The sequence below is a fragment of the Phyllobates terribilis genome, unplaced genomic scaffold, assembly GCF_046119375.1.
Source record: "Phyllobates terribilis strain yellow unplaced genomic scaffold, ASM4611937v1 Scaffold_40__1_contigs__length_11209783, whole genome shotgun sequence".
Lineage (NCBI taxonomy): Eukaryota > Metazoa > Chordata > Amphibia > Anura > Dendrobatidae > Phyllobates > Phyllobates terribilis.
In genome coordinates, this window is record NW_027362800.1 from 10,833,931 (window position 1) to 10,851,851 (window position 17,921).

Here is a 17,921-nt window from a genome sequence, read left to right on the forward strand (position 1 = left end):
TTAAGAAGACATGCTGTCAACCTCTAGATCCCTCACATGCCTGCACTTTTCGGCTTGCTGCTGCTGCAATCCACGCGTTTTAGATCTGCATAACTCCACCTCTTTTAGCACAGTACTCTCAACCCCCGGCTGTTCCCATCCGCCTCAACACCGTTGGAAGGGAGGAGAACCAATTAAGGCGGGGGGGGGGTGGAACGAGCAGCTGTCTACCTTAGCAGGAGGGTTGCTGATTAATTACCTCTCCTGCTGCTGCTGCTGCTGGCTGTCCAGCAGCAGACTGAAGGTGGCTGCTGCTGTGCGCAGGTATATAAAGGCTCAGAGCCTATTATGACACGCGCAGCCAGCGTTCCATTGCCACATTCCGTCTACTGCAGGCGGGATACCTGGATGGCTGAATGTCACTGAGAAGCTCACAGAGACCGCCATAAGCAACAGTTTAAAAGAATGCCACAGACTAATCAACCAAACTTTTTGGGTTGGTTTCTCTTTTATAGTCTGCAGGCATTAAATGAAAGAAGTCAGTGTTCCAGCAGAGGGAGACAACGTTTCAGAAAAGGCATTGTAGCAAACCAAAAAAGAAATTTTAAGCGCAGCAGAGTAACCAGCTCACATACCTGTTAGCTCAGGTGAGTTTAAAAGGCTGCTGTTGATAACAAGGGCATTTGCTAAATAGATGGTGTGTGTGCAACAATATACTGAAAGGTCAATTATATTGTGCAGCTTATCTCACCACCTGTAGTTATTTAGGTGAAAGCTCCAAAATGCTTGCCTAATATGTCTGTTTATCCAAAAGGAAGTATAGAGGGAGAGCTAGATAGATAGCATTGCATTACATTACATTACATGGCAATGCAATGCACAGTTGCTGAAGTTGAACCAAAATGAGCTTGTCATCTGGCTTCTGCAACTTTTAACATGAAAAATCCAATGAGGAGAAGAAAAGCAAAGCCAAAGAGTCCATCCCAAAATCCGACAAACAAGCAAAATGAACAAAAAGCATTGAATTCAATTCTTTCTGATTTTAGAAACTGCATTAAAGAAGGGGTGCACCGGTCCTGGAGATACTGCAATACCAGGTCAATGCGTGGAGTGGACAGAGCAAGCTCTTTTTCCATCTCCCTGTTCTAAAAATCCATTTAATATATGGTCCCCAGATAGGGGACGTATCAGATATTAAACTGATAAGAACAGATACTACACTTGATCTTAGCCAAAAGGCCGAGAAGCGATAACCAGAATTGGTTTCCGACTACGGTGCCACCCAAGGATTCTGAAAAGTCCATTTGTGGAGATGGCCACCTGGACTCCCGTTAAGAAGACATGCTGTCAACCTCTAGATCCCTCACATGCCTGCACTTTTCGGCTTGCTGCTGCTGCAATCCACGCGTTTTAGATCTGCATAACTCCACCTCTTTTAGCACAGTACTCTCAACCCCCGGCTGTTCCCATCCACCTCAACACCGTTGGAAGGGAGGAGAACCAATTAAGGCGGGGGGGGGGTGGAACGAGCAGCTGTCTACCTTAGCAGGAGGGTTGCTGATTAATTACCTCTCCTGCTGCTGCTGCTGCTGGCTGTCCAGCAGCAGACTGAAGGTGGCTGCTGCTGTGCGCAGGTATATAAAGGCTCAGAGCCTATTATGACACGCGCAGCCAGCGTTCCATTGCCACATTCCGTCTACTGCAGGCGGGATACCTGGATGGCTGAATGTCACTGAGAAGCTCACAGAGACCGCCATAAGCAACAGTTTAAAAGAATGCCACAGACTAATCAACCAAACTTTTTGGGTTGGTTTCTCTTTTATAGTCTGCAGGCATTAAATGAAAGAAGTCAGTGTTCCAGCAGAGGGAGACAACGTTTCAGAAAAGGCATTGTAGCAAACCAAAAAAGAAATTTTAAGCGCAGCAGAGTAACCAGCTCACATACCTGTTAGCTCAGGTGAGTTTAAAAGGCTGCTGTTGATAACAAGGGCATTTGCTAAATAGATGGTGTGTGTGCAACAATATACTGAAAGGTCAATTATATTGTGCAGCTTATCTCACCACCTGTAGTTATTTAGGTGAAAGCTCCAAAATGCTTGCCTAATATGTCTGTTTATCCAAAAGGAAGTATAGAGGGAGAGCTAGATAGATAGCATTGCATTACATTACATTACATGGCAATGCAATGCACAGTTGCTGAAGTTGAACCAAAATGAGCTTGTCATCTGGCTTCTGCAACTTTTAACATGAAAAATCCAATGAGGAGAAGAAAAGCAAAGCCAAAGAGTCCATCCCAAAATCCGACAAACAAGCAAAATGAACAAAAAGCATTGAATTCAATTCTTTCTGATTTTAGAAACTGCATTAAAGAAGGGGTGCACCGGTCCTGGAGATACTGCAATACCAGGTCAATGCGTGGAGTGGACAGAGCAAGCTCTTTTTCCATCTCCCTGTTCTAAAAATCCATTTAATATATGGTCCCCAGATAGGGGACGTATCAGATATTAAACTGATAAGAACAGATACTACACTTGATCTTAGCCAAAAGGCCGAGAAGCGATAACCAGAATTGGTTTCCGACTACGGTGCCACCCAAGGATTCTGAAAAGTCCATTTGTGGAGATGGCCACCTGGACTCCCGTTAAGAAGACATGCTGTCAACCTCTAGATCCCTCACATGCCTGCACTTTTCGGCTTGCTGCTGCTGCAATCCACGCGTTTTAGATCTGCATAACTCCACCTCTTTTAGCACAGTACCCTCAACCCCCGGCTGTTCCCACCCGCCTCAACACCGTTGGAAGGGAGGAGAACCAATTAAGGCGGGGGGGGGGGTGGAACGAGCAGCTGTCTACCCTTAGCAGGAGGGTTGCTGATTAATTACCTCTCCTGCTGCTGCTGCTGCTGGCTGTCCAGCAGCAGACTGAAGGTGGCTGCTGCTGTGCGCAGGTATATTAAGGCTCAGAGCCTATTATGACACGCGCAGCCAGCGTTCCATTGCCACATTCCGTCTACTGCAGGCGGGATACCTGGATGGCTGAATGTCACTGAGAAGCTCACAGAGACCGCCATAAGCAACAGTTTAAAAGAATGCCACAGACTAATCAACCAAACTTTTTGGGTTGGTTTCTCTTTTATAGTCTGCAGGCATTAAATGAAAGAAGTCAGTGTTCCAGCAGAGGGAGACAACGTTTCAGAAAAGGCATTGTAGCAAACCAAAAAAGAAATTTTAAGCGCAGCAGAGTAACCAGCTCACATACCTGTTAGCTCAGGTGAGTTTAAAAGGCTGCTGTTGATAACAAGGGCATTTGCTAAATAGATGGTGTGTGTGCAACAATATACTGAAAGGTCAATTATATTGTGCAGCTTATCTCACCACCTGTAGTTATTTAGGTGAAAGCTCCAAAATGCTTGCCTAATATGTCTGTTTATCCAAAAGGAAGTATAGAGGGAGAGCTAGATAGATAGCATTGCATTACATTACATTACATGGCAATGCAATGCACAGTTGCTGAAGTTGAACCAAAATGAGCTTGTCATCTGGCTTCTGCAACTTTTAACATGAAAAATCCAATGAGGAGAAGAAAAGCAAAGCCAAAGAGTCCATCCCAAAATCCGACAAACAAGCAAAATGAACAAAAAGCATTGAATTCAATTCTTTCTGATTTTAGAAACTGCATTAAAGAAGGGGTGCACCGGTCCTGGAGATACTGCAATACCAGGTCAATCCGTGGAGTGGACAGAGCAAGCTCTTTTTCCATCTCCCTGTTCTAAAAATCCATTTAATATATGGTCCCCAGATAGGGGACGTATCAGATATTAAACTGATAAGAACAGATACTACACTTGATCTTAGCCAAAAGGCCGAGAAGCGATAACCAGAATTGGTTTCCGACTACGGTGCCACCCAAGGATTCTGAAAAGTCCATTTGTGGAGATGGCCACCTGGACTCCCGTTAAGAAGACATGCTGTCAACCTCTAGATCCCTCACATGCCTGCACTTTTCGGCTTGCTGCTGCTGCAATCCACGCGTTTTAGATCTGCATAACTCCACCTCTTTTAGCACAGTACCCTCAACCCCCGGCTGTTCCCACCCGCCTCAACACCGTTGGAAGGGAGGAGAACCAATTAAGGCGGGGGGGGGGGTGGAACGAGCAGCTGTCTACCCTTAGCAGGAGGGTTGCTGATTAATTACCTCTCCTGCTGCTGCTGCTGCTGGCTGTCCAGCAGCAGACTGAAGGTGGCTGCTGCTGTGCGCAGGTATATAAAGGCTCAGAGCCTATTATGACACGCGCAGCCAGCGTTCCATTGCCACATTCCGTCTACTGCAGGCGGGATACCTGGATGGCTGAATGTCACTGAGAAGCTCACAGAGACCGCCATAAGCAACAGTTTAAAAGAATGCCACAGACTAATCAACCAAACTTTTTGGGTTGGTTTCTCTTTTATAGTCTGCAGGCATTAAATGAAAGAAGTCAGTGTTCCAGCAGAGGGAGACAACGTTTCAGAAAAGGCATTGTAGCAAACCAAAAAAGAAATTTTAAGCGCAGCAGAGTAACCAGCTCACATACCTGTTAGCTCAGGTGAGTTTAAAAGGCTGCTGTTGATAACAAGGGCATTTGCTAAATAGATGGTGTGTGTGCAACAATATACTGAAAGGTCAATTATATTGTGCAGCTTATCTCACCACCTGTAGTTATTTAGGTGAAAGCTCCAAAATGCTTGCCTAATATGTCTGTTTATCCAAAAGGAAGTATAGAGGGAGAGCTAGATAGATAGCATTGCATTACATTACATTACATGGCAATGCAATGCACAGTTGCTGAAGTTGAACCAAAATGAGCTTGTCATCTGGCTTCTGCAACTTTTAACATGAAAAATCCAATGAGGAGAAGAAAAGCAAAGCCAAAGAGTCCATCCCAAAATCCGACAAACAAGCAAAATGAACAAAAAGCATTGAATTCAATTCTTTCTGATTTTAGAAACTGCATTAAAGAAGGGGTGCACCGGTCCTGGAGATACTGCAATACCAGGTCAATGCGTGGAGTGGACAGAGCAAGCTCTTTTTCCATCTCCCTGTTCTAAAAATCCATTTAATATATGGTCCCCAGATAGGGGACGTATCAGATATTAAACTGATAAGAACAGATACTACACTTGATCTTAGCCAAAAGGCCGAGAAGCGATAACCAGAATTGGTTTCCGACTACGGTGCCACCCAAGGATTCTGAAAAGTCCATTTGTGGAGATGGCCACCTGGACTCCCGTTAAGAAGACATGCTGTCAACCTCTAGATCCCTCACATGCCTGCACTTTTCGGCTTGCTGCTGCTGCAATCCACGCGTTTTAGATCTGCATAACTCCACCTCTTTTAGCACAGTACCCTCAACCCCCGGCTGTTCCCACCCGCCTCAACACCGTTGGAAGGGAGGAGAACCAATTAAGGCTGGGGGGGGGTGGAACGAGCAGCTGTCTACCCTTAGCAGGAGGGTTGCTGATTAATTACCTCTCCTGCTGCTGCTGCTGCTGGCTGTCCAGCAGCAGACTGAAGGTGGCTGCTGCTGTGCGCAGGTATATAAAGGCTCAGAGCCTATTATGACACGCGCAGCCAGCGTTCCATTGCCACATTCCGTCTACTGCAGGCGGGATACCTGGATGGCTGAATGTCACTGAGAAGCTCACAGAGACCGCCATAAGCAACAGTTTAAAAGAATGCCACAGACTAATCAACCAAACTTTTTGGGTTGGTTTCTCTTTTATAGTCTGCAGGCATTAAATGAAAGAAGTCAGTGTTCCAGCAGAGGGAGACAACGTTTCAGAAAAGGCATTGTAGCAAACCAAAAAAGAAATTTTAAGCGCAGCAGAGTAACCAGCTCACATACCTGTTAGCTCAGGTGAGTTTAAAAGGCTGCTGTTGATAACAAGGGCATTTGCTAAATAGATGGTGTGTGTGCAACAATATACTGAAAGGTCAATTATATTGTGCAGCTTATCTCACCACCTGTAGTTATTTAGGTGAAAGCTCCAAAATGCTTGCCTAATATGTCTGTTTATCCAAAAGGAAGTATAGAGGGAGAGCTAGATAGATAGCATTGCATTACATTACATTACATGGCAATGCAATGCACAGTTGCTGAAGTTGAACCAAAATGAGCTTGTCATCTGGCTTCTGCAACTTTTAACATGAAAAATCCAATGAGGAGAAGAAAAGCAAAGCCAAAGAGTCCATCCCAAAATCCGACAAACAAGCAAAATGAACAAAAAGCATTGAATTCAATTCTTTCTGATTTTAGAAACTGCATTAAAGAAGGGGTGCACCGGTCCTGGAGATACTGCAATACCAGGTCAATGCGTGGAGTGGACAGAGCAAGCTCTTTTTCCATCTCCCTGTTCTAAAAATCCATTTAATATATGGTCCCCAGATAGGGGACGTATCAGATATTAAACTGATAAGAACAGATACTACACTTGATCTTAGCCAAAAGGCCGAGAAGCGATAACCAGAATTGGTTTCCGACTACGGTGCCACCCAAGGATTCTGAAAAGTCCATTTGTGGAGATGGCCACCTGGACTCCCGTTAAGAAGACATGCTGTCAACCTCTAGATCCCTCACATGCCTGCACTTTTCGGCTTGCTGCTGCTGCAATCCACGCGTTTTAGATCTGCATAACTCCACCTCTTTTAGCACAGTACCCTCAACCCCCGGCTGTTCCCACCCGCCTCAACACCGTTGGAAGGGAGGAGAACCAATTAAGGCGGGGGGGGGGGTGGAACGAGCAGCTGTCTACCCTTAGCAGGAGGGTTGCTGATTAATTACCTCTCCTGCTGCTGCTGCTGCTGGCTGTCCAGCAGCAGACTGAAGGTGGCTGCTGCTGTGCGCAGGTATATAAAGGCTCAGAGCCTATTATGACACGCGCAGCCAGCGTTCCATTGCCACATTCCGTCTACTGCAGGCGGGATACCTGGATGGCTGAATGTCACTGAGAAGCTCACAGAGACCGCCATAAGCAACAGTTTAAAAGAATGCCACAGACTAATCAACCAAACTTTTTGGGTTGGTTTCTCTTTTATAGTCTGCAGGCATTAAATGAAAGAAGTCAGTGTTCCAGCAGAGGGAGACAACGTTTCAGAAAAGGCATTGTAGCAAACCAAAAAAGAAATTTTAAGCGCAGCAGAGTAACCAGCTCACATACCTGTTAGCTCAGGTGAGTTTAAAAGGCTGCTGTTGATAACAAGGGCATTTGCTAAATAGATGGTGTGTGTGCAACAATATACTGAAAGGTCAATTATATTGTGCAGCTTATCTCACCACCTGTAGTTATTTAGGTGAAAGCTCCAAAATGCTTGCCTAATATGTCTGTTTATCCAAAAGGAAGTATAGAGGGAGAGCTAGATAGATAGCATTGCATTACATTACATTACATGGCAATGCAATGCACAGTTGCTGAAGTTGAACCAAAATGAGCTTGTCATCTGGCTTCTGCAACTTTTAACATGAAAAATCCAATGAGGAGAAGAAAAGCAAAGCCAAAGAGTCCATCCCAAAATCCGACAAACAAGCAAAATGAACAAAAAGCATTGAATTCAATTCTTTCTGATTTTAGAAACTGCATTAAAGAAGGGGTGCACCGGTCCTGGAGATACTGCAATACCAGGTCAATGCGTGGAGTGGACAGAGCAAGCTCTTTTTCCATCTCCCTGTTCTAAAAATCCATTTAATATATGGTCCCCAGATAGGGACGTATCAGATATTAAACTGATAAGAACAGATACTACACTTGATCTTAGCCAAAAGGCCGAGAAGCGATAACCAGAATTGGTTCCGACTACGGTGCCACCCAAGGATTCTGAAAAGTCCATTTGTGGAGATGGCCACCTGACTCCCGTTAAGAAGACATGCTGTCAACCTCTAGATCCCTCACATGCCTGCACTTTTTCGGCTTGCTGCTGCTGCAATCCACGCGTTATAGATCTGCATAACTCCACCTCTTTTAGCACAGTACCCTCAACCCCCGGCTGTTCCCACCCGCCTCAACACCGTTGGAAGGGAATAGAACCAATTAAGGCGGGGGGGGGGTGGACGAGCAGCTGTCTACCCTTAGCAGGAGGGTTGCTGATTAATTACCTCTCCTGCTGCTGCTGCTGCTGGCTGTCCAGCAGCAGACTGAAGGTGGCTGCTGCTGTGCGCAGGTATATAAAGGCTCAGAGCCTATTATGACACGCGCAGCCAGCGTTCCATTGCCACATTCCGTCTACTGCAGGCGGGATACCTGGATGGCTGAATGTCACTGAGAAGCTCACAGAGACCGCCATAAGCAACAGTTTAAAAGAATGCCACAGACTAATCAACCAAACTTTTTGGGTTGGTTTCTCTTTATAGTCTGCAGGCATTAAATGAAAGAAGTCAGTGTTCCAGCAGAGGGAGACAACGTTTCAGAAAAGGCATTGTAGCAAACCAAAAAAGAAATTTTAAGCGCAGCAGAGTAACCAGCTCACATACCTGTTAGCTCAGGTGAGTTTAAAAGGCTGCTGTTGATAACAAGGGCATTTGCTAAATAGATGGTGTGTGTGCAACAATATACTGAAAGGTCAATTATATTGTGCACTTATCTCACCACCTGTAGTTATTTAGGTGAAAGCTCCAAAATGCTTGCCTAATATGTCTGTTTATCCAAAAGGAAGTATAGAGGAGAGCTAGATAGATAGCATTGCATTACATTACATTACATGGCAATGCAATGCACAGTTGTGAAGTTGAACCAAAATGAGCTTGTCATCGGGCTTCTGCAACTTTTACATGAAAAATCCAATGAGGAGAAGAAAAGCAAAGCCAAAGAGTCCATCCCAAAATCCGACAAACAAGCAAAATGAACAAAAAGCATTGAATTCAATTCTTTCTGATTTTAGAAACTGCATTAAAGAAGGGTGCACCGGTCCTGGAGATACTGCAATACCAGGTCAATGCGTGGAGTGGACAGAGCAGCTCTTTTTCCATCTCCCTGTTCTAAAAATCCATTTAATATATGGTCCCCAGATAAGGGACGTATCAGATATTAAACTGATAAGAACAGATACTACACTTGATCTTAGCCAAAAGGCCGAGAAGCGATAACCAGAATTGGTTTCCGACTACGGTGCCACCCAAGGATTCTGAAAAGTCCATTTGTGGAGATGGCCACCTGGACTCCCGTTAAGAAGACATGCTGTCAACCTCTAGATCCCTCACATGCCTGCACTTTTCGGCTTGCTGCTTTTAGATCTGCATAACTCCACCTCTTTTAGCACAGTACCCTCAACCCCCGGCTGTTCCCACCCGCCTCAACACCGTTGGAAGGGAGGAGAACCAATTAAGGCGGGGGGGGGTGGAACGAGCAGCTGTCTACTCTTAGCAGGAGGGTTGCTGATTAATTACCTCTCCTGCTGCTGCTGCTGCTGGCTGTCCAGCAGCAGACTGAAGGTGGCTGCTGCTGTGCGCAGGTATATAAAGGCTCAGAGCCTATTATGACACGCGCAGCCAGCGTTCCATTGCCACATTCCGTCTACTGCAGGCGGGATACCTGGATGGCTGAATGTCACTGAGAAGCTCACAGAGACCGCCATAAGCAACAGTTTAAAAGAATGCCACAGACTAATCAACCAAACTTTTTGGGTTGGTTTCTCTTTTATAGTCTGCAGGCATTAAATGAAAGAAGTCAGTGTTCCAGCAGAGGGAGACAACGTTTCAGAAAAGGCATTGTAGCAAACCAAAAAAGAAATTTTAAGCGCAGCAGAGTAACCAGCTCACATACCTGTTAGCTCAGGTGAGTTTAAAAGGCTGCTGTTGATAACAAGGGCATTTGCTAAATAGATGGTGTGTGTGCAACAATATACTGAAAGGTCAATTATATTGTGCAGCTTATCTCACCACCTGTAGTTATTTAGGTGAAAGCTCCAAAATGCTTGCCTAATATGTCTGTTTATCCAAAAGGAAGTATAGAGGGAGAGCTAGATAGATAGCATTGCATTACATTACATTACATGGCAATGCAATGCACAGTTGCTGAAGTTGAACCAAAATGAGCTTGTCATCTGGCTTCTGCAACTTTTAACATGAAAAATCCAATGAGGAGAAGAAAAGCAAAGCCAAAGAGTCCATCCCAAAATCCGACAAACAAGCAAAATGAACAAAAAGCATTGAATTCAATTCTTTCTGATTTTAGAAACTGCATTAAAGAAGGGGTGCACCGGTCCTGGAGATACTGCAATACCAGGTCAATGCGTGGAGTGGACAGAGCAAGCTCTTTTTCCATCTCCCTGTTCTAAAAATCCATTTAATATATGGTCCCCAGATAGGGGACGTATCAGATATTAAACTGATAAGAACAGATACTACACTTGATCTTAGCCAAAAGGCCGAGAAGCGATAACCAGAATTGGTTTCCGACTACGGTGCCACCCAAGGATTCTGAAAAGTCCATTTGTGGAGATGGCCACCTGGACTCCCGTTAAGAAGACATGCTGTCAACCTCTAGATCCCTCACATGCCTGCACTTTTCGGCTTGCTGCTGCTGCAATCCACGCGTTTTAGATCTGCATAACTCCACCTCTTTTAGCACAGTACCCTCAACCCCCGGCTGTTCCCACCTGCCTCAACACCGTTGGAAGGGAGGAGAACCAATTAAGGCGGGGGGGGGGGTGGAACGAGCAGCTGTCTACCCTTAGCAGGAGGGTTGCTGATTAATTACCTCTCCTGCTGCTGCTGCTGCTGGCTGTCCAGCAGCAGACTGAAGGTGGCTGCTGCTGTGCGCAGGTATATAAAGGCTCAGAGCCTATTATGACACGCGCAGCCAGCGTTCCATTGCCACATTCCGTCTACTGCAGGCGGGATACCTGGATGGCTGAATGTCACTGAGAAGCTCACAGAGACCGCCATAAGCAACAGTTTAAAAGAATGCCACAGACTAATCAACCAAACTTTTTGGGTTGGTTTCTCTTTTATAGTCTGCAGGCATTAAATGAAAGAAGTCAGTGTTCCAGCAGAGGGAGACAACGTTTCAGAAAAGGCATTGTAGCAAACCAAAAAAGAAATTTTAAGCGCAGCAGAGTAACCAGCTCACATACCTGTTAGCTCAGGTGAGTTTAAAAGGCTGCTGTTGATAACAAGGGCATTTGCTAAATAGATGGTGTGTGTGCAACAATATACTGAAAGGTCAATTATATTGTGCAGCTTATCTCACCACCTGTAGTTATTTAGGTGAAAGCTCCAAAATGCTTGCCTAATATGTCTGTTTATCCAAAAGGAAGTATAGAGGGAGAGCTAGATAGATAGCATTGCATTACATTACATTACATGGCAATGCAATGCACAGTTGCTGAAGTTGAACCAAAATGAGCTTGTCATCTGGCTTCTGCAACTTTTAACATGAAAAATCCAATGAGGAGAAGAAAAGCAAAGCCAAAGAGTCCATCCCAAAATCCGACAAAGAAGCAAAATGAACAAAAAGCATTGAATTCAATTCTTTCTGATTTTAGAAACTGCATTAAAGAAGGGGTGCACCGGTCCTGGAGATACTGCAATACCAGGTCAATGCGTGGAGTGGACAGAGCAAGCTCTTTTTCCATCTCCCTGTTCTAAAAATCCATTTAATATATGGTCCCCAGATAGGGGACGTATCAGATATTAAACTGATAAGAACAGATACTACACTTGATCTTAGCCAAAAGGCCGAGAAGCGATAACCAGAATTGGTTTCCGACTACGGTGCCACCCAAGGATTCTGAAAAGTCCATTTGTGGAGATGGCCACCTGGACTCCCGTTAAGAAGACATGCTGTCAACCTCTAGATCCCTCACATGCCTGCACTTTTCGGCTTGCTGCTGCTGCAATCCACGCGTTTTAGATCTGCATAACTCCACCTCTTTTAGCACAGTACCCTCAACCCCCGGCTGTTCCCACCCGCCTCAACACCGTTGGAAGGGAGGAGAACCAATTAAGGCGGGGGGGGGTGGAACGAGCAGCTGTCTACTCTTAGCAGGAGGGTTGCTGATTAATTACCTCTCCTGCTGCTGCTGCTGCTGGCTGTCCAGCAGCAGACTGAAGGTGGCTGCTGCTGTGCGCAGGTATATAAATGCTCAGAGCCTATTATGACACGCGCAGCCAGCGTTCCATTGCCACATTCCGTCTACTGCAGGCGGGATACCTGGATGGCTGAATGTCACTGAGAAGCTCACAGAGACCGCCATAAGCAACAGTTTAAAAGAATGCCACAGACTAATCAACCAAACTTTTTGGGTTGGTTTCTCTTTTATAGTCTGCAGGCATTAAATGAAAGAAGTCAGTGTTCCAGCAGAGGGAGACAACGTTTCAGAAAAGGCATTGTAGCAAACCAAAAAAGAAATTTTAAGCGCAGCAGAGTAACCAGCTCACATACCTGTTAGCTCAGGTGAGTTTAAAAGGCTGCTGTTGATAACAAGGGCATTTGCTAAATAGATGGTGTGTGTGCAACAATATACTGAAAGGTCAATTATATTGTGCAGCTTATCTCACCACCTGTAGTTATTTAGGTGAAAGCTCCAAAATGCTTGCCTAATATGTCTGTTTATCCAAAAGGAAGTATAGAGGGAGAGCTAGATAGATAGCATTGCATTACATTACATTACATCGCAATGCAATGCACAGTTGCTGAAGTTGAACCAAAATGAGCTTGTCATCTGGCTTCTGCAACTTTTAACATGAAAAATCCAATGAGGAGAAGAAAAGCAAAGCCAAAGAGTCCATCCCAAAATCCGACAAACAAGCAAAATGAACAAAAAGCATTGAATTCAATTCTTTCTGATTTTAGAAACTGCATTAAAGAAGGGGTGCACCGGTCCTGGAGATACTGCAATACCAGGTCAATGCGTGGAGTGGACAGAGCAAGCTCTTTTTCCATCTCCCTGTTCTAAAAATCCATTTAATATATGGTCCCCAGATAGGGGACGTATCAGATATTAAACTGATAAGAACAGATACTACACTTGATCTTAGCCAAAAGGCCGAGAAGCGATAACCAGAATTGGTTTCCGACTACGGTGCCACCCAAGGATTCTGAAAAGTCCATTTGTGGAGATGGCCACCTGGACTCCCGTTAAGAAGACATGCTGTCAACCTCTAGATCCCTCACATGCCTGCACTTTTCGGCTTGCTGCTGCTGCAATCCACGCGTTTTAGATCTGCATAACTCCACCTCTTTTAGCACAGTACCCTCAACCCCCGGCTGTTCCCACCCGCCTCAACACCGTTGGAAGGGAGGAGAACCAATTAAGGCGGGGGGGGGGTGGAACGAGCAGCTGTCTACCCTTAGCAGGAGGGTTGCTGATTAATTACCTCTCCTGCTGCTGCTGCTGCTGTCTGTCCAGCAGCAGACTGAAGGTGGCTGCTGGTGTGCGCAGGTATATAAAGGCTCAGAGCCTATTATGACACGCGCAGCCAGCGTTCCATTGCCACATTCCGTCTACTGCAGGCGGGATACCTGGATGGCTGAATGTCACTGAGAAGCTCACAGAGACCGCCATAAGCAACAGTTTAAAAGAATGCCACAGACTAATCAACCAAACTTTTTGGGTTGGTTTCTCTTTTATAGTCTGCAGGCATTAAATGAAAGAAGTCAGTGTTCCAGCAGAGGGAGACAACGTTTCAGAAAAGGCATTGTAGCAAACCAAAAAAGAAATTTTAAGCGCAGCAGAGTAACCAGCTCACATACCTGTTAGCTCAGGTGAGTTTAAAAGGCTGCTGTTGATAACAAGGGCATTTGCTAAATAGATGGTGTGTGTGCAACAATATACTGAAAGGTCAATTATATTGTGCAGCTTATCTCACCACCTGTAGTTATTTAGGTGAAAGCTCCAAAATGCTTGCCTAATATGTCTGTTTATCCAAAAGGAAGTATAGAGGGAGAGCTAGATAGATAGCATTGCATTACATTACATTACATGGCAATGCAATGCACAGTTGCTGAAGTTGAACCAAAATGAGCTTGTCATCTGGCTTCTGCAACTTTTAACATGAAAAATCCAATGAGGAGAAGAAAAGCAAAGCCAAAGAGTCCATCCCAAAATCCGACAAACAAGCAAAATGAACAAAAAGCATTGAATTCAATTCTTTCTGATTTTAGAAACTGCATTAAAGAAGGGGTGCACCGGTCCTGGAGATACTGCAATACCAGGTCAATGCGTGGAGTGGACAGAGCAAGCTCTTTTTCCATCTCCCTGTTCTAAAAATCCATTTAATATATGGTCCCCAGATAGGGGACGTATCAGATATTAAACTGATAAGAACAGATACTACACTTGATCTTAGCCAAAAGGCCGAGAAGCGATAACCAGAATTGGTTTCCGACTACGGTGCCACCCAAGGATTCTGAAAAGTCCATTTGTGGAGATGGCCACCTGGACTCCCGTTAAGAAGACATGCTGTCAACCTCTAGATCCCTCACATGCCTGCACTTTTCGGCTTGCTGCTGCTGCAATCCACGCGTTTTAGATCTGCATAACTCCACCTCTTTTAGCACAGTACCCTCAACCCCCGGCTGTTCCCACCCGCCTCAACACCGTTGGAAGGGAGGAGAACCAATTAAGGCGGGGGGGGGGGTGGAACGAGCAGCTGTCTACCCTTAGCAGGAGGGTTGCTGATTAATTACCTCTCCTGCTGCTGCTGCTGCTGGCTGTCCAGCAGCAGACTGAAGGTGGCTGCTGCTGTGCGCAGGTATATAAAGGCTCAGAGCCTATTATGACACGCGCAGCCAGCGTTCCATTGCCACATTCCGTCTACTGCAGGCGGGATACCTGGATGGCTGAATGTCACTGAGAAGCTCACAGAGACCGCCATAAGCAACAGTTTAAAAGAATGCCACAGACTAATCAACCAAACTTTTTGGGTTGGTTTCTCTTTTATAGTCTGCAGGCATTAAATGAAAGAAGTCAGTGTTCCAGCAGAGGGAGACAACGTTTCAGAAAAGGCATTGTAGCAAACCAAAAAAGAAATTTTAAGCGCAGCAGAGTAACCAGCTCACATACCTGTTAGCTCAGGTGAGTTTAAAAGGCTGCTGTTGATAACAAGGGCATTTGCTAAATAGATGGTGTGTGTGCAACAATATACTGAAAGGTCAATTATATTGTGCAGCTTATCTCACCACCTGTAGTTATTTAGGTGAAAGCTCCAAAATGCTTGCCTAATATGTCTGTTTATCCAAAAGGAAGTATAGAGGGAGAGCTAGATAGATAGCATTGCATTACATTATATTACATGGCAATGCAATGCACAGTTGCTGAAGTTGAACCAAAATGAGCTTGTCATCTGGCTTCTGCAACTTTTAACATGAAAAATCCAATGAGGAGAAGAAAAGCAAAGCCAAAGAGTCCATCCCAAAATCCGACAAACAAGCAAAATGAACAAAAAGCATTGAATTCAATTCTTTCTGATTTTAGAAACTGCATTAAAGAAGGGGTGCACCGGTCCTGGAGATACTGCAATACCAGGTCAATGCGTGGAGTGGACAGAGCAAGCTCTTTTTCCATCTCCCTGTTCTAAAAATCCATTTAATATATGGTCCCCAGATAGGGGACGTATCAGATATTAAACTGATAAGAACAGATACTACACTTGATCTTAGCCAAAAGGCCGAGAAGCGATAACCAGAATTGGTTTCCGACTACGGTGCCACCCAAGGATTCTGAAAAGTCCATTTGTGGAGATGGCCACCTGGACTCCCGTTAAGAAGACATGCTGTCAACCTCTAGATCCCTCACATGCCTGCACTTTTCGGCTTGCTGCTGCTGCAATCCACGCGTTTTAGATCTGCATAACTCCACCTCTTTTAGCACAGTACCCTCAACCCCCGGCTGTTCCCACCCGCCTCAACACCGTTGGAAGGGAGGAGAACCAATTAAGGCGGGGGGGGGGTGGAACGAGCAGCTGTCTACCCTTAGCAGGAGGGTTGCTGATTAATTACCTCTCCTGCTGCTGCTGCTGCTGGCTGTCCAGCAGCAGACTGAAGGTGGCTGCTGCTGTGCGCAGGTATATAAAGGCTCAGAGCCTATTATGACACGCGCAGCCAGCGTTCCATTGCCACATTCCGTCTACTGCAGGCGGGATACCTGGATGGCTGAATGTCACTGAGAAGCTCACAGAGACCGCCATAAGCAACAGTTTAAAAGAATGCCACAGACTAATCAACCAAACTTTTTGGGTTGGTTTCTCTTTTATAGTCTGCAGGCATTAAATGAAAGAAGTCAGTGTTCCAGCAGAGGGAGACAACGTTTCAGAAAAGGCATTGTAGCAAACCAAAAAAGAAATTTTAAGCGCAGCAGAGTAACCAGCTCACATACCTGTTAGCTCAGGTGAGTTTAAAAGGCTGCTGTTGATAACAAGGGCATTTGCTAAATAGATGGTGTGTGTGCAACAATATACTGAAAGGTCAATTATATTGTGCAGCTTATCTCACCACCTGTAGTTATTTAGGTGAAAGCTCCAAAATGCTTGCCTAATATGTCTGTTTATCCAAAAGGAAGTATAGAGGGAGAGCTAGATAGATAGCATTGCATTACATTACATTACATGGCAATGCAATGCACAGTTGCTGAAGTTGAACCAAAATGAGCTTGTCATCTGGCTTCTGCAACTTTTAACATGAAAAATCCAATGAGGAGAAGAAAAGCAAAGCCAAAGAGTCCATCCCAAAATCCGACAAACAAGCAAAATGAACAAAAAGCATTGAATTCAATTCTTTCTGATTTTAGAAACTGCATTAAAGAAGGGGTGCACCGGTCCTGGAGATACTGCAATACCAGGTCAATGCGTGGAGTGGACAGAGCAAGCTCTTTTTCCATCTCCCTGTTCTAAAAATCCATTTAATATATGGTCCCCAGATAGGGGACGTATCAGATATTAAACTGATAAGAACAGATACTACACTTGATCTTAGCCAAAAGGCCGAGAAGCGATAACCAGAATTGGTTTCCGACTACGGTGCCACCCAAGGATTCTGAAAAGTCCATTTGTGGAGATGGCCTCCTGGACTCCCGTTAAGAAGACATGCTGTCAACCTCTAGATCCCTCACATGCCTGCACTTTTCGGCTTGCTGCTGCAATCCACGCGTTTTAGATCTGCATAACTCCACCTCTTTTAGCACAGTACCCTCAACCCCCGGCTGTTCCCACCCGCCTCAACACCGTTGGAAGGGAGGAGAACCAATTAAGGCGGGGGGGGGGGGGGTGGAACGAGCAGCTGTCTACCCTTAGCAGGAGGGTTGCTGATTAATTACCTCTCTTGCAGCTGCTGCTGCTGGCTGTCCAGCAGCAGACTGAAGGTGGCTGCTGCTGTGCGCAGGTATATAAAGGCTCAGAGCCTATTATGACACGCGCAGCCAGCGTTCCATTGCCACATTCCGTCTACTGCAGGCGGGATACCTGGATGGCTGAATGTCACTGAGAAGCTCACAGAGACCGCCATAAGCAACAGTTTAAAAGAATGCCACAGACTAATCAACCAAACTTTTTGGGTTGGTTCTCTTTTATAGTCTGCAGGCATTAAATGAAAGAAGTCAGTGTTCCAGCAGAGGGAGACAACGTTTCAGAAAAGGCATTGTAGTAAACCAAAAAAGAAATTTTAAGCGCAGCAGAGTAACCAGCTCACATACCTGTTAGCTCAGGTGAGTTTAAAAGGCTGCTGTTGATAACAAGGGCATTTGCTAAATAGATGGTGTGTGTGCAACAATATACTGAAAGGTCAATTATATTGTGCAGCTTATCTCACCACCTGTAGTTATTTAGGTGAAAGCTCCAAAATGCTTGCCTAATATGTCTGTTTATCCAAAAGGAAGTATAGAGGGAGAGCTAGATAGATAGCATTGCATTACATTACATTACATGGCAATGCAATGCACAGTTGCTGAAGTTGAACCAAAATGAGCTTGTCATCTGGCTTC

At 45.1% G+C, this 17,921-nt stretch overlaps 13 non-coding genes across 13 annotated transcripts; all 13 read right to left on the reverse strand.

Moving 5' to 3' along the window:
* Positions 1 to 1,039: 1,039 nt before the first annotated feature.
* On the reverse strand, positions 1,040 to 1,230 carry LOC141190943 (U2 spliceosomal RNA). The gene has a single exon (XR_012264951.1). It is a non-coding gene; the product is annotated as a U2 spliceosomal RNA (small nuclear RNA).
* Positions 1,231 to 2,349: 1,119 nt separating this feature from the next.
* Positions 2,350 to 2,540, reverse strand: LOC141190944 (U2 spliceosomal RNA). The gene has a single exon (XR_012264952.1). It is a non-coding gene; the product is annotated as a U2 spliceosomal RNA (small nuclear RNA).
* A 1,121-nt stretch (positions 2,541 to 3,661) lies between these two features.
* Positions 3,662 to 3,852, reverse strand: LOC141185210 (U2 spliceosomal RNA). Its single transcript, XR_012259894.1, has one exon. It is a non-coding gene; the product is annotated as a U2 spliceosomal RNA (small nuclear RNA).
* A 1,121-nt stretch (positions 3,853 to 4,973) lies between these two features.
* On the reverse strand, positions 4,974 to 5,164 carry LOC141190945 (U2 spliceosomal RNA). The gene has a single exon (XR_012264953.1). It is a non-coding gene; the product is annotated as a U2 spliceosomal RNA (small nuclear RNA).
* Positions 5,165 to 6,284: 1,120 nt separating this feature from the next.
* On the reverse strand, positions 6,285 to 6,475 carry LOC141190946 (U2 spliceosomal RNA). Its single transcript, XR_012264954.1, has one exon. It is a non-coding gene; the product is annotated as a U2 spliceosomal RNA (small nuclear RNA).
* Positions 6,476 to 7,596: 1,121 nt separating this feature from the next.
* Positions 7,597 to 7,786, reverse strand: LOC141185163 (U2 spliceosomal RNA). The gene has a single exon (XR_012259851.1). It is a non-coding gene; the product is annotated as a U2 spliceosomal RNA (small nuclear RNA).
* Positions 7,787 to 8,898: 1,112 nt separating this feature from the next.
* LOC141185568 (U2 spliceosomal RNA) lies at positions 8,899 to 9,088 on the reverse strand. The gene has a single exon (XR_012260219.1). It is a non-coding gene; the product is annotated as a U2 spliceosomal RNA (small nuclear RNA).
* A 1,103-nt stretch (positions 9,089 to 10,191) lies between these two features.
* Positions 10,192 to 10,382, reverse strand: LOC141190947 (U2 spliceosomal RNA). The gene has a single exon (XR_012264955.1). It is a non-coding gene; the product is annotated as a U2 spliceosomal RNA (small nuclear RNA).
* A 1,121-nt stretch (positions 10,383 to 11,503) lies between these two features.
* LOC141190948 (U2 spliceosomal RNA) lies at positions 11,504 to 11,694 on the reverse strand. Its single transcript, XR_012264956.1, has one exon. It is a non-coding gene; the product is annotated as a U2 spliceosomal RNA (small nuclear RNA).
* Positions 11,695 to 12,813: 1,119 nt separating this feature from the next.
* On the reverse strand, positions 12,814 to 13,004 carry LOC141190949 (U2 spliceosomal RNA). Its single transcript, XR_012264957.1, has one exon. It is a non-coding gene; the product is annotated as a U2 spliceosomal RNA (small nuclear RNA).
* Positions 13,005 to 14,124: 1,120 nt separating this feature from the next.
* LOC141190950 (U2 spliceosomal RNA) lies at positions 14,125 to 14,315 on the reverse strand. Its single transcript, XR_012264958.1, has one exon. It is a non-coding gene; the product is annotated as a U2 spliceosomal RNA (small nuclear RNA).
* Positions 14,316 to 15,436: 1,121 nt separating this feature from the next.
* Positions 15,437 to 15,627, reverse strand: LOC141190953 (U2 spliceosomal RNA). Its single transcript, XR_012264960.1, has one exon. It is a non-coding gene; the product is annotated as a U2 spliceosomal RNA (small nuclear RNA).
* A 1,120-nt stretch (positions 15,628 to 16,747) lies between these two features.
* LOC141190954 (U2 spliceosomal RNA) lies at positions 16,748 to 16,938 on the reverse strand. The gene has a single exon (XR_012264961.1). It is a non-coding gene; the product is annotated as a U2 spliceosomal RNA (small nuclear RNA).
* Positions 16,939 to 17,921: the final 983 nt, after the last annotated feature.